The sequence below is a fragment of the Alosa alosa genome, chromosome 21 (assembly GCF_017589495.1).
Source record: "Alosa alosa isolate M-15738 ecotype Scorff River chromosome 21, AALO_Geno_1.1, whole genome shotgun sequence".
Classification (NCBI taxonomy): Eukaryota; Metazoa; Chordata; class Actinopteri; order Clupeiformes; family Clupeidae; genus Alosa; species Alosa alosa.
The window spans coordinates 3671563-3684723 of NC_063209.1; the positions used below are offsets into that span (position 1 = coordinate 3671563).

The 13161-nt window shown below is 49.8% G+C and overlaps 1 long non-coding RNA gene across 2 annotated transcripts in view; it reads right to left on the reverse strand.

The window, feature by feature from the left end:
• LOC125286446 overlaps positions 1–12958 on the reverse strand; it is a 53513-nt gene extending 40555 nt beyond the window's left edge. For both annotated transcript variants that reach the window (XR_007192179.1, XR_007192178.1), the window contains exons 1-3: positions 12831–12958; positions 6848–6910; positions 5633–5687 (exon numbers count right to left, since the gene is read on the reverse strand). This is a non-coding gene — a long non-coding RNA (uncharacterized LOC125286446). The remainder of the gene's footprint in view (positions 1–5632; positions 5688–6847; positions 6911–12830) is intronic.
• Between the last annotated feature and the right edge of the window lie 203 nt (positions 12959–13161).

Genomic DNA, 13161 nt, shown 5'->3' on the forward strand with positions numbered 1-13161 from the left:
AGCTGTAATTGCATACCTTCTGTGCTGATTATGTGCAGTCTGTCATGGAGACCCGCAGAGCCACCTATTTTGGTGCACTCGTTTCAGCAGTCAGTTGTCAGCAAATGAGTGGGGTGGGGAGGGGGGGTATAGTGGTAGGAGACCGAACAGCAGTCTTCAGGAGGGGAAGAAAGAATTAGAGAGAAAGAGAGACAGAGTAGAAGAGAGGGATGAATGGGTGGATGGAGGAAGTGGGGATTGTAGTAGTAACAACAACCCCTCTTCCCCCACTTAAACACATATTCACACACACACACACACGCACGCACGCACGCACGCGCACGCACACACACACGACACACACACACACACACACACAAATATGAAAACACCCTGGTGCTCAGACCCTTGCTCACCCACTGCTCAGCGCCATAATAGCCGTTGCCTTAAGCCTTTGTGTAATCATTGTAATAACAATAGCAAAATCATGGTGAATTGAGCCAAACTTGCTCCATGGTTCCCCCGTACTGTCCATTTCACAACTCCTTGAGCACATGAAATAACAATCACCATTTCACAATGCCCCGGCCAATGCCAGAAAACCTCAATGGTCCCAGTGTAGCTGCAACACACAGTCACGCCCTTCTGTCAGCAAGCTGCTGGGTGCTGGAGAGGACCTCTGAGGCTCTTCATGGTGGACTTGGTCTGAGAAGAGGCCTCCTGCTCCAGCATCCATCCCACCACCCCTGCATCAATTGTGCTGGCAACTCAAGTGCGCCATTAATATTTCATGGCGATCGTCTGAGCAAGGTAAATGCATTCCGTGCTGAAGACGTCTGGGAATCGTGACTTTGGCATTCTGCTCTTTTGTGGTGGAATGAAGATGTCTAAAGATCACAGGCAGGGAAACGCACACAACGCCATTAATACACACACAGACAGGCACACGCACACACGCACACACACACACACACACACACACAGACACACAGACACAGACCACAGACACACACACACACACACACACACACAAAACCACTCCTAGGTGGAGGTATGGGGAGGAAGACTTGAGTCACACTAGAGGTGGTAGATGCCCAGGCCATGAGCACAGGCCAGGCTTTGGCAACCCAAATCTTGTTGTGCCCCACTGGTGGCACCCATGCCCTCAGCAGGCGGTGGACTTCCCAATCTGCGGATCCAGACACCCACAGACCCCCCCGGCACACACACACACACACACACACACACACACACACACACACACACACACACACACACATAAAAGCATGGACCAATCCAGCTGTGATTGCTGGCACTGTGCCAATCTGTCTGGCGCACAAAAGGGGGGAGGGATATCCGATCTGAACACAGTCGAGTAACACAGATAACGCCCGAAACGGGATGGAAGGATAGAGGGAAAGAGAGAGAGACAGAGACAGAGAGAGAGACTCAGGAAGAGAAGAGAGAGTAAAAGTGAGGGGGTAGGATTCAAAGAGTGAAGACCATGTTCCGGCTGACGAAACTCAGCCCTTCATTTCTGCCATGCAACAGGAAAGCTGAATTTCCCCCCTCAAAAGGAGCTACTTCATTTCTTCTTTGATTCTCTGCACAAGCCCACAGGTCACCACTGGAAACTGCAGTCCAATTACAGGGGCTGATTGCCATGGGATGTGCTGCTTTTGCCCGACACACACACACACACACAGACACATAAACAAGGACACAAACACAGAGATTCAAACACACACACACACACACACACACACACACACACACACAAACACACACACAAACACAAACACACACACACACAAACACACACTGCCATTACAGCTGGCCTATATCCTTTGATGACATAGAAGAGGCATCTACCTGCTCTTTGTAACTGTCCAGCAATCATGTGTCCAAACAGTCCTGATTTCCATATGAACTCTTCATCTCTACACATGTAATATAGTATACAGCAGTAATAGCACACGGCAGCTCACACACACCTGCATCCTACATTGCTTTCTTCAACTTCAGACTGATATCAACATGGAGATGCTACACTACAATCAAATATCAGATCAAATATCAGATTTACCTTTGACACATTTTTTATTTCAAATATGGACTTCCAGGATTATCCTGGTTTGAAATGTGTCCATGAGAATGAGAATAATGACAGGATAATTTTTTCTTGAAAGCAGGAGCTGGTGTATAGAGAGAGAATTCCCTCACGTCTCCAACATGATGCAAGGAGGGTGATTAAATAGGAGACAGATCACCATCCCTCAGACAGACAGATCACGACCCCTCGTTACCTTAAAGTGAAAGTATTCAACGGTCATTTCATCAGATTGGAAAGTTTTGCGCCAGTTCCCCTCATCACTGGTGTCAGTTTTATTAAAACATCAAAGCTGTGCTTTGTCAGCTATGTTAGAGTGCGAAGCATCACACTTTCCCAAATGCACCCCCAAATGGGATGGGAGGAATTCTGCTGCCTTTTCCATGAACCTAAATTACTTATTGATTTCAACGCAGACCCACAAAACATTGCCGTCCAAATTGAATTCAGAGAGAAACAGCATAGCTGTGAGACAAGACCACAACACACATAATATTTCTGAACCCGAACAATTAAACAAGCACCACATCAAATGGCGAGCACACACGCTTATTTATCCTAAATAAAATGGGGGTGGGGGGCACACTGGATTTTTTTTTAATCCTACATCTGCCCCCCACCCACCCCCACGCTCCACCCAGCCCCAGTCTGCTTCACCCCCACCCTCACAAAGACAACGTCACTCAGTAATCATCTGTCAAGTCCCGCTGGCTTCCAGGCCTGGGCTTCTTTTGATTGCCACCCCATTGTCATATTGCCTATCGACTTGTTAGATTAAACAAAATTTTCACATGTCAATTAAATGAGTGTTGCCCGGGTGATTAGCAGATCCCACTAATTGTCTCCCTCCCTCCCTCCCCTCTCCTGCGCCCGGGCATTTTCCACATGGACGGGCAGGGAACAGGGGCTTTTGTCCTGCAGCCCCCCCTCTCCCCTCCATCAAACATGTCAGAGATGGTTCCTCTACCCGCCCAGATCCTCCACTCCTCAGGGAACGCCAGGGAAGGGAGGATGCCGAGGGTCGCAAGAGAATGGAGGAATAGAGAGAGAGAGAGAGTGTGAGGGAGAGAGAGAGAGAGAGAGAGAGAGAGAGCAATGGCGAGGATTCAGTTTACAGGGCGCCCCTCTCAGCGTAGGGCAGTCTATTGACGGGGTGCAGTGAGAATGCAAACACTCGGCTGTGACCCCACACCTCTCTCACATACACACACACACACACAAACACACACACACACACACACACACACACACAACCTCTGCATTCACACACTCCTGCACGTGCACCCTTGCTGATAATTACCCCTGGAGGCCCCCTGAGACACAACACCCACAAAGGCCTGGCCCCTAACTGCTTTAGACAAGGGCCAGGGCACTCCCAAGGAAGCTGCCTCCCCCCCCCCATCCCCCCTGCCGCCCGCTTGGCCGGCCCCGGACGCCTCCCCTTGTCTGGCGCTCTCCCGGCATGTGTTTGTTGTCACTGGGCGTTAATGAACTTGATCCTGAGACCGTGGCTGATGTCCGTGGCGCGCTCGCTCCCTCTCATCTCAAGAGCCTCGTCCAAAACCCACGCCCATGTGACCGTGCTACTGTCAATCAGGTCTCACACATTCCATTAACGGCCAACATGAATGAAGCCTCGCCGGTTCTTTTTCTTTTTTTCTATCTCTCCACATCATTATTCACATCAAGACGCATTTCTTTCGAGTCTTTGAACTTGACCTTCACCACTTTCTCGCTCTTGAAAAATCTCATGCAGAATTCGTAGAACCTGTGGCCAAGCCCTCACGAAGAGGATCTAACCACACTCAGAATGTAACAGCATAAAGAAGCAACCAGCAGTTGAGCCAAAAGACATCAAAAGAGGATTCTGAAGAAAAATAGCACTTGGATGTGTAAATGTAATGCCTTTAACACACTTTTAGCGCTTTTGCACAACAGGGAAGGCCACTGTATTCAGTTTTTTCCAGCTACAATCAAATTATTCGACCTTCAATGGTGCATTGCAGATGAGCTGGTGGCTCAAAGTGAGGAGTAGAGGACATCTTTGCGGGTTTCAGAATCCCATCCCAAGGCCACAATCACACGGTCACTCACTGTCCAGCCCCACCCTCGCTATCCCCTTCAACAGCATCCAGCACACAGCTGCACCCTTGCTTAATGTGTGTGTGTGTGTGTGTGTGTGTGTGTGTGTGTGTGTGTGTGTGTGTGTGTGTGTGAGAGAGAAAGAGAGAGAGAGAGAGAGGGAGACAGAGAGAGGGAGAGAGGGAGCGAGGGAGAGGAGAGAGAGAGAGAGAGTGTGAGTGGAGGGGGTCAAGGGGGGTTTTCTAAGGACACAGACGGCGCGAGCAAGTTCGCTTCGCACTTTCTCCAACACGCACAATGGCGACGGCTCACTGAGCCCAAATTTGTTGGAGGTTTCCTTTAGAGAGGACACCACAAAGGCTGTGGAGCTCTTCCTTTTGTGTCCCCACTACAGCAGCGGGGTGATGATGCTGACTGCACCAGGAAGAGGGGGCAGTCGTGGGCGTTGTGTGATGGGGGTGTCCTACTCTGGGGCGAATAGAGTAAAAAACAGATGTCACACGGGGACAGGAAACAGAGGGAGAGAGGAAGAGGGGAAAAAAGAGAAACTTCAGGAGTCCCTGGCTGTGGTTCATTCAGGCCTCCTTCGTGCCTCCCTCTCTCTCTCTTCTCCAGGCATGCCTGCCCTACGAGGGGGAGAGTCTGCATTGCGTGTGCATGCGTGCGTGCATGTGGCTGCTTTCCGAGAGCTGGGCTGGGTGTCGTGCGTGTGTGCAGCCAGGCGTGAACGCATGTGTGTGTAGATGAGTGCTCCACTGTGTGTGTGTGTGTGTGTCTACTACGATTCACTCTATCGCCCACACACACAAACACATTCACACACATCCACAGACATAGACCTGGTTTAGGCTCCTCTACTTTAAGGTTAATCAGACAACAGCAGCTTTGTATGATCGTGATTAGAGCCGTGTGTTCCATTTGATAGATTTCCACATGCGTGAGCACTAAGTTAAAGAAACAAGCAGCACCAAACGCCCAACAGCAGTGGAGTCTCTGGGTATAAATAAAGCAGCCATGAATCATTGATGAGGATAGTAGCATGATTTTGATGGTGAGAATAAAACTTTGAGTGGATTTTAACGCTAAATACATAGAGCTCATAGCCTTGGTCATGCAATCCTTAAGCTCTTAACCATTTTTTTTCCAAGTTCTCTTTGCCCCAGAAAAAAGACAAATATCAGCATCTGTTACTCAAAGCTTTGCAGTTCTATGTCTATTACTAAATCATATATTATTTTTTTTTATATTCTCTCTTGCATAATCAAAGTACTAAAAACGTCTTAAGGAAACCCTCTCCATTCATTGCTACTGCCTCAGTTAACACTAAGGGTTCCAACACTACAAAGTGCATTACTTGCTGAAATTGCAATCTTTTCCTCATTTTGGTACACTGCCACGCCTTTGTGGAAGGATGCTTTTTAAATTGCCATCTTGCGTTGTGGCTAGCACTCTTCCCCTCACCTTTAAATTGATCACCTCTCGGTCAGACCCCTCTGGACAACACAAGACTACATGGCTATGAGAGAAGAAGAGAAAGAAGGTTAACACCCCCCCTCCCTTACCCACAAACCCCATCTAACTCCATCACATCAGCGCCAGAGAGAGCAGGCCAGCGCTGGCCATTGGGCAGGGGTGGGGGCACAGGGAAAGGGGGGCCCAGCGTCGCCATGGCAATGCTGAGGTTGAAGTCCCACTGGGTGAAGGGGGCTTTAAGTGAGAGAGAGAGAGGGAGAGAAAGCGTGAGAGGAGGAGAAAGAGGGAGGGAGAGAGGGAGGGAGTTTGGGGTCCTCTGGAGGCCCTGCACTCGGGGCTTGGCCAGCGCCTCTACCCTGGGCTGGGGTGGGAGTCGGGTGGAGAGGGTGGCACAGGGGAACCAACAGGGGCGATGACCGCCTCTTATTAAATAAATCATGAAACTTGGCGACGGGGGTGGACGGCGGCGAGCCCTGCGATTGGCCGAGCACGGGAGGTGCAAGGGCGCAGGGCAGAGACAGAGAGGAGGTGATCCTCAACTGGCACTAATTGGAAGTGGCGAGGTGATCTGATGAAACGGCGGGGGGACTCTGCTTTGTCACAATGCGTCAGGCCGTCCTGCTCAAGGATGGCTGCCCTCCGAGCGGAGTTAATTAAAACACAGCTTAGCAGTAAACTGCTGCGGATGGAGCCCATTGACCGGACATTGGGGGCCACAAGGGCTTCCCAAGCAGAACAAGAGAGAGAGGGAGAGAGAGAGAAAAAGAGAGAGAGAGAGAGAGAGAGAGAAAGATAGAGAGAGAGAGTGAGATAGAAATACAGAGGAAGGGGTCGGGGGAAAAAAAAGACACCACACTTTTATGGTCCTGTGCCATTGAACTCGAGGCCTGGGAAAAAACGTTTAAGTCACAACTCTCACTTCTGAGCATGACAGGGAGGCAAACAGGGGCTGGCAGGCCAGTGGCCAGACACTCAATTTGAGCCCAGTTGATAGAATTTCTTTGGCTTGCCAGGAAACACAGGTCACAACACGGTTGTCTGCACCGAAGACACAAACAAACAAACTAGCAGAGCAGATGGACAGGGCAGAAATGAAGACCCCGGCGCCAGCACAACACAAAAACTGGGTGCAATGCTTCAGCAGTCCAGGCAAACAGCTGAACAGACACAGGGCCAAATGGAGAAGACAATGTTGACCCTTACCTTTTTAGAAGTCACTGGACCATCGAGATGCCATTGTCCTCTGTGGAATATCTTTAAGAGTCGCTGTTGAAAAGATAGACAACATAATAACCCATTAATGAGTGGATCTTAGATGGTTTCATATTTATGAGGTTATACTAAATTCTGATCCCCAACAACATTCATCCTGATAGGTATACAGTGTGTGTGTGTGTTTGTTCAAGTGCAATGAGTACAGCGTGTGTTTTAATGTCTGTGGATTTCTGACCGATATGGGCAGATGATCAGAAATCACCACCTGTTCTTCAAACTCATATTTCTTAAGGGAAACCTCAGTCTCAGCATCAGCTAATTCCACTGTATTCCACTTCACTGCCAATCCATGCCAAAGGCTAAAGCATAATCACACGCTTGCCCACTTTGTTAATAATTCACAAAGGTGGAGACACGTCAGCTGATGGCTAGAAGTTGGAGTAATTACCCCCCCAGCACGCCCTAACTTCAGCCCCACCCCAAAACAGCTGACCTGTCATCATAGTTCACAAGAACAGGACAACAACAAGTATTAGGTTTACACCTCCACTGAGCATGCTCAGAATCTAAGACAGTGCTTTCTGACCAATCACAGGCCTCCACCCATCTTTATGGTGCCATATACTCTCCACTTGTCAGGCTGTGATTTACACATAAGCACTAAAAACAGCTTGACACAAACAACACAGAAACACCAACAACCTCAGGCTTTCAGGGCATGCCAGCTTGAATTGTGCGAAGTGAATACGATAAAAAGAAATCAGCAAAAAATAGTAGTCAATAAATGTTTATGTACATTACATTAAAAGGGCAATGCTACTAAAGCAAAACTGCACTGTTAATGGGCCAAAATAAACCTGGGGGAAGTAGGATATGTGTGTAGAGAAAAGGATAGAGTGTGAGGGAACATGTGTGAAGGTGTATTTTGTATGTGTTCTATACCTCCTTTCACTACCTCTTTTCTCTGAGAGGATGAATGAGAGGCCTACATTTGAGGATGCACCGTAAAATCAACTGAGGTCAGGCAAGGGAGCTGGAGTTGCTCCATGACTAACGGCGTGGGACTGAAGAGGTACGCCATCATGTCCCCCTGACGATGGGAATAATTGTTCCCCACATCCCCCCTTTCCCTTCTCCACGCACCCATCCATGCAGCCCATCCTGCTACCCCCCTCCTGGCTGCATGCTACCCCCCTCCTGGCTGCATGCTACCCCCCTGGGGAGGGCACCACCTCCTGACCTCCTCCACCAGGGGGGTCAAAGGGATTTTAACACAAGGCTCCCACATTCCTCCAAGGTGATAATTGCTGTTGCTCTCGGCGGGGGGCCATCAGGCCTTGGGTAAACAGGCAGGCAGGGAGAAGGCCCCCCGGTTTCCCTCACCCCAACACCCACCTTCTCCTGCCTCCAGCCGCCCCCTAAACGCTCAGATGGCTGCCGCACATGAATTACGGCACCAGGCGTTGGGGGGAAGCCCTCCACGTGTACCGCCCCCAGCCAGCGCTCTCTCTCTCTCTCTCTCTCTCTCTCTCCTGGCCCAGGGTTTGTTTAGTCGGCCGAGTGCAGCTGTCGGGACCCAGGCCGCCTCCACCAAGACCCCAGCGATCTCCCCCAGTGGCTGCAGCTAACTGACTGACTAACGGCTGCCGCAGAGGAGCCAAAAGCTGCCTGGAGGAGCGCCGAGGATCCTGGGCCGCAGAGTGCTGCTGCCTTAATGACCGCTCTCCATCACCGCCAGCCACCCAGGCTGGTCCAGGGAGGAGGGTCGGCCAGGGTGAGGGGGCTGATGGATGGGCTGTGCCAGTACTGCCCCCCCCTGCTCCCACACGGAGCTGCTGACTCTACGCTGGGTTGCACCTGCCCTGGGAAAGACTTCACCTTTTTGTGGCCAGAAGGAGAGCTGCACAGCGACAGGCTTTCCACTGATATGTCTGTGTACAATGACAGATGACTGCAGCCAAGCCAAAGATCCATCACTGTGCTGATGTGGCAGAAGACTGAGCCCTGCTTAGCAGTAATTGCCAGCACATGGAATCATAGGTGATATCAAACTACAGTAACAATAACAGATGTTCCTGACTCACTTCTGAGAACGAAGGAAAAAACAAACTTTGCCCTGTAGCCAACGCGCCAGCTGTGATTTCACATAATCATTGTCTCGAGATTTTCCCTCGCCCATGGTGAAGCACTTCGGAGCATGTGACCGAAACTTTCCATCGAGCCTCTTCCCCTGCTTCATGCCGCATCTACCTTCCAGCATCATCATCATCATCATCATCATCATCTTCCTCCGCTGGGCGCTCAAGAGGGGCCGCCCCACCTCGCCTCACCACCACCGGGCTGCCTGAGAACCAGGTCGCCCCCGCTGGCACTGGTCTCTGGTGTGTGGTGAGCGCCATTACGTTTCGGGGAGGGAAGACATTTTCCTGTCTGCCGCGTGTTTCCTGGCCGGTGCCCACATGTGGTTTCCCCCCGCTCCACACACTGAGGCTCAGGGGGCAGGAGAGGAGCGGGGCGGGGGCGGGGGCGGACGGGGGGTTATAAAAGCCGAGGTGGTGATTAAGGAGCAGGAATAATGGCCTCCACAAAACTCGGAATGCGTTTAACTGCCACAGCAGCCCGGGAATCATTCGAAGAGGGCTGTCCTCCATTAATGTTTTGCCATTATTTGGCTTGTCCTGGGGCCATTTTTGACTTATTAGTCCATCCAAACACAATGGCGATTAGGGCAACTATGTGCTTTATGATGAGTCTAAATGAGAAATAGGCGCGATTGTGGTTGCGAGGAGATCACTGTGAGGAAGTCTGGGGAGGTGCCTGGTATACTGGAAGTGTTCTCCAGACTGGTGCAGGTATTATGGTATAGTCTTGACAGGAGAGGTATGATGGGCTGTCTAATTTGGGTTGTCTCATTTCTTTTTTTTTTTGTGCAAGTCGTGCTTCTAAAGCTGAGCCAACCTGACTACTGATTTAACCTTGTTAGAATTTGAGGGCCCCTCCAAATCCAGGATTAAGGAGGACAAAAGTCACCGCCACACTCTCTCAATCATACACACACACACACACACACACACACACACACACACAGGAATGAGGGAGCGAGAGAGAGAGAGAAGAGGGAGAGAGAGAGAGAGAGATACTGCGTGCTCAGCACACCCAAACCCCATCAGTTTCCTCATTACGGAGCTTCATGGCTCTTTAGGAGCTTGGTGCTTTATCTGGGATTTTGTATTTTCACAGGCTTGCCTCTTGACATCCAGCGCCCCTCTGCCAGCAATCAGAGTGCTGTGGGGGCCAGATGGGGAGGATGGGAGGGGAGGGGAGTTATGGGGTGGTGTTCAGGAGACTCCATCCTGTGCTGCACCTTGATTTGAGCACGAGCCACCACTGCTCCAGCTAAGCCCCAGTAATTACAGGTCAGAAAATTCCCCTCAGCTCCTGCATCCACTGCTCACAGTGACCTGAGTTAATGGGGGTGGGGTGGGGGTTCTGGGGGAGGGGAAACTAGGTAGGTAGCCTGTCCCAAGCATTTTATGTGCTTGCTCAGTTGCTGGGAAGTCCGTGCATGTGTGCGTGCATGTGTGTGTGTGTGTGTGTGTGTGTGCGTGCGTGCGTGCGTTATGTTGATCTGATAGGAACCGCTAGGGATGAGAGGCATGAACATAGAGAGTGAGTGTGTTAGAAAATGGAGAGTGAGTGATTATCACTGTTATAATATATATATACTGTACATAAAAAGTGTGTAAAAATAATGTCAAAAGATTTTTACCTGCGTAATGTGTGTGTGAGAGACAGACTCTGTAACTGTGTGTGTATCTAATTGAGAGGTAAGCAAAAAAAGTTAGCCTTCAAAAGTTTCCAATAAATATCCTGCCAGTAATTTTAAACACCTGCCCATAAACCCCAGAGGAATGCTAAACGAAACCAAATTTCAGCGAAGGCCTTCTGTCTGGCTCTCACACCAAGACAGCAGGATTTGTAATGGCCGTAACCAGGATTTGGCTATTCAAGCAGAACAGCCGGAGAAGAATAATGTACACACACACACACACACACACACACACACACAAAAGCATAAACACACCCTGCTACAACTCACGTCCCAACGATTATGTTTGGAGTAGGCTATATAAGTTTACGCAACATAAGACAAACAAAGATTTGCCATTACAAACATGGCAAAGGTATGTCAACTAAATAAATTATTTGTTCATCAGCTATGAGTAAACAGGCTAGGCTACTGCTCATTAAATGCAACATAATCTCAGACCTAATAAGCCTTCAGTGGCAGTAGCAATCCCTACAAGCCCTTCATCTTCTAATCTACATAAACATACTGTAGCCTTGTGTACAGCCAAGGGAAGGGGAGGAAAGGGGCTTGAACCTGGGTTAGTGTTTGACCCCCATAACAAGGCGAGGTTGGGGCGGGAACAGAGGGGCTGACCTCGAGGGGTCCCGGAGACTGTGCCACTGCTCCCCAGCTCTGGTTTCCATGCCCTAAACTCCTGACGCCTTCCGCCACTGCACCTGTCAGCCGTCAATAGACCCCCCGCCCTGGTCCTTTCAGCATGCTGAATATACAGCAGCGGCGCTTGCCCCTGCACTCCCTAATTACCCCCGGCCCCAAGAGGCAAAGGGCCTGCACAGTGGCCCCTACCGCAGGGGACTCCCCCCTCGCCACTCTCCCTCTCGTGCTGGTGGTGTTCCGCTCGCCCTGACCTAGGCGCCTGGTCCACACACAGCCAGCCAGGCGGGCAGCTCAGAGGTGCTCAGCTGATGAAGGCACTGCAGCGTGGCAGGAGAGGGTGTGTGCCAGCGAGAGTGAGACAGGGAGATTAACTGCCCTGTCTACACGCAAGCATGAATAATGGAGTCATCACTCCAGACATGCAGGCAACGCAGACTGGGGTTTTACTCACACACACATGCTTGTAATGGAGGGCAGAGGCCGCCGCAGGAGGCTACCGCAGCCTATACATGCATCTCACACACAAGTTAAGGGAGCATGCATACATGGGAAACGAATGCACTGGGGAATGTTTGCATCTTCCTCCAAGGCACGTTAGGGGGCACTTACTTTTTAACAGGATGTAAATATTCTATGAAGATAACATTTTTCGTTTAATTGAAAGTTTGACTAATGACAAACTATAAAGTTGTAACCAATTGCAATGCATATCTAGTAACTGACCAATATAGTGTATTGTAATTATGCAATATGATTTGTCTGAAAACACTTCAATATGCGTGCTGCAAAGTTCCGTGTAGGCTATCCTACACGCAGGCGAAGTTAAAATAAGAGTGAGAAATATATATATTCATAATTCATTATCGTAGAAGAAACGTCAAATTGCTGTTACGAAACAACGGGTAGTCCCCCTTACTGTAATCCTCTCATATGAAAGCGAGCAACAACAAAAAGCACGTGACCAACTGCTGATTTAAAAACCATCCTCACGCAGAATCCCCAGACTTCCCCATCCCTCTGTCTGTCCCGCGCAGACAGCGGTGCGTCCACTAGTGAGACACTGCAGTCAGGCACTTGAATAACACAGGTTATTCTACTGTTAGTACATAAACCCGTGGAACAGGAATTAGAACAACAATATTATCGGAACCTTAAGCATTTTACAACAAAATTCGCCACATGTCATTAGAAACACGGTCTCTGATGACGATGTCGTTCTTAGCCGCTTCAAAGAGAATGCACCTGCGAAAACCATGCGAATCGAAGCCAAACTGTTTGTTTCCGATCTCCAAGCAAGCTTTCTTTTAGTCCGACATAGAGATGTAAACCAACTAAAAGCCTCAGGGCAGTGCAATAGACTCAATGTAACTCGTCTGTCGGGCATTCCGTCTGAGTCTGCTACGTAAGAGAGCAGCATACACGGGGGGGAAGTGTGGCGTCGGAGCTGAACTTGATGTGGATGAAAGTCATGCTCTAGAAGCGCGCAGTCAGCACGCGACTCACTCAAGCTCGCCAGTGCGTGCTCCCAGTCCGAGAGATGTCTCACCGGCATTCGTCAGGCGAAGACACAGACAACCTGTGCTCAGGCATCCCTCCCGAGCCAGGTTCTGGACATCTCAGACAGTCTGTCCTGCGACATATTTTTAGTTTTGACCCGTTGATGTCACTTCCTGTCTATGTCCCAGACGAAATAACACAACTTTTCCATTTAACAAAACAAATCCAATTTCAAATAATTTTCCTGGTCGCTCGTCTGCTCAGGTTCACAAGGTCACGGCGAAAATTAGAATGGCGCCGTGACAAGGAACCTGTCGTCTCGGCTGTTGAGAAAATT